The sequence below is a fragment of the Cebus imitator genome, unplaced genomic scaffold, assembly GCF_001604975.1.
Source record: "Cebus imitator isolate Cc_AM_T3 unplaced genomic scaffold, Cebus_imitator-1.0 Scaffold266, whole genome shotgun sequence".
NCBI lineage: Eukaryota > Metazoa > Chordata > Mammalia > Primates > Cebidae > Cebus > Cebus imitator.
This window is the reverse complement of record NW_016107581.1, coordinates 1399864-1402233: the sequence shown is the minus strand read 5'-3', so window position 1 is coordinate 1402233 and position 2370 is coordinate 1399864. Positions and strand designations below refer to the sequence as shown.

The following is a 2370-nucleotide window of genomic DNA, read 5'->3' as shown; positions in this document are numbered from 1 at the left end:
CATTGTCGTCACCAGTGTTGCCATCACTATCATCATCATCGTCATATCGTCACCATCATCATCATGATCATGGTCATCATCACCGTCATTGTCGTTATCCAATGCTTTGCCTCAGTCACCAACACCACTGAGTGTGCAGGATACTGTGTTGAGGGGGAGGGCAGATGGAAACTCAGTAGGTGGAATTAAAGTTATCTTTGGGAGTTGTTAGTAAGAATCAGCATATAATGAATACTATTAGCCATCTGCAAAGTAATTCAGCAGATGGCCTAATCCTCTTAGCTACAATCCTCCATAATTCAAACCCTGCTGACCTGCCTGTTTTCACCCCTGATTAACATTCCCTTGACCTTTCCCCATGTTCTTTCTCTGTCTTTGCGATTTTTCTCCTGCCCTTCACCGTGCCCCAAAACTCTTTCCTCTCTTCCCAGCTTTAGTCCCTGCTATTCTTCCATGAAGACTTGGTTCAGTCTGGGCCAATACTCTTCCTCACACTTATAGTACTCAGAGTCAACCTCTGTAAATGAATGCAATGGCCGATTTTTTTTAATCATTCATTTATGTGTCTATAACTCCCAATTACTGTGAACTCTCTGAGTGGAGGGTCTAGGTTTTGTTTATTTATGTATTTTTGGCCCATAACACAATGCCTGGACCTTAAGATCACTCAATAAACGTATACTGAATAAATCTGTAAATATACGCAAAGGGGACTTGGGATACTGAGTTTCACCACAAGAACGTGGGTGTGGTCTCAGGGAGGCATGACAAAAATGAGATTATAACTAGAAAAGTGGATACCCCATCAATTACAGTGTTCCTTTTCTGAATAAACTGTGAGTTCCTAGCCTTTTAGGAGCTTGTCAGTTCTTTGAGAACCCAGAAGTTCTCTCTAGGAGGATAGTCATATGCCCTTGTGGTTGAGATGGCTACGTGTCCACCAAAACCAGTTTCATTTTCCTCCAAAATGCACTGCTACACTACATCCCCCAGACTTGCTGGCAGATAACAGTCTCCCAGACTTGCTTGCAGCCAAGCATCTGGCCAGTGGAAGTGGGAGAAAGTGATGAATGTCACTTCCTGTCCCACCCAAAATAAGACAAACAAACAAAAAACCCTCTCCTCCCAGATATTCCAGATTCTCTTGATCCTTGTCTATGAGCCAAAAGCAAAGGATCCTCAGCAGCTCTGAAACCCCAGGGAATGGGGGGGCCCCAGGATGGAAGATGCTTGGATCCCTGAATGACCATGTGGAGCATTGTTTTCTGACCAGATGCACCCGTCTGGGACTTTGCACAACCAAGAAAAAACAAATGCTATTGTGTTAAACTGCTGATAGTTTGGAGTTTGCTTGTTACAACAGCTATTCTCACTACCCTGATAAATACACACATTTTTTAAAAATACAGATTCAAGTTTTCATGGACTCTAATCCTCACTTAGTGACCCCAGGTTAGGAATCTCTGGAATAAATAATGTGGGATCAAGGTTCTTCAACATGTAAATGGTTCCTGAGCCTTATTCAGGGGAGAACAATTTGTCAGGAAGAAAAGGATTCTAATTGTACAGAACGACTCACCAAGGTTTGAGTGAATGACATAGAATCAAGGTCTCCTCTTATTCTGTTTCCTTGCTTACTGTACAATCTCTTAGTGGTTAATTTCAGTTTTAAGATATATTAAGATATAATTATTATTGAAGAGAACTAATAATTAAAAAGAAGAAGAAGAAGAAGATACAATTAGGGTGTCCAGGTTGGGGTCCGAGGGTTTAGTTCATTGGAATTATATAGCCTGCATTTTAATTAACATATTCACATTCCCCTCGCCATGTGCTAAGCATTATGAAAGATGCTGGTGTCCAGACGGTCTTGAACTTCTGGTTTTAAGGAATCCTTTGCCTTGGCCTCCCAAAGTGCTGGAATGACAGATGTGAGCCACAATGCCTGGTCTATTTTTAAATTACTGTGGATAGAAAGAAAAATGGCATGTGTGGCCAAGTGCAGTGGCTCATGCTTATAATCCCAGCACTTTGGGAGGCTGAGGTGGGTGGATCACAAGGTCAGGAGTTCGAGACCAGCCTGGCCAATACGTTGAAAACCCATCTCTACCAAAAAAAAAATAAAATAATACAAAAATTTGTTGGGCATGGTGACATGCCCCTGTAGTCCCAGCTACTCAGGAAGCTGAGGTGGAAGAATCGCTTGAACCCAGGCAGTGGAAGTCGCAGTGAGCTGACATCAAAAGGTGCTTCTTGCTCAAAAAGCATTTTTTGCTTCAAGGCTTAGCTTTAAAAAAAAAAAAAAAGAACCTGTAATCCCAGCACTTTGGGAGGCCGAGGCGGGTGGATCATGAGGCCAAGAGATCGAGA

At 42.4% G+C, this 2370-nt stretch overlaps 1 protein-coding gene across 1 annotated transcript in view; it reads right to left on the bottom strand.

Moving 5' to 3' along the window:
- ELSPBP1 (epididymal sperm binding protein 1) overlaps positions 1–2370 on the bottom strand; it is a 22058-nt gene that overhangs the window by 18777 nt on the left and 911 nt on the right. The gene's annotated exons all lie outside the window — the stretch shown is intronic.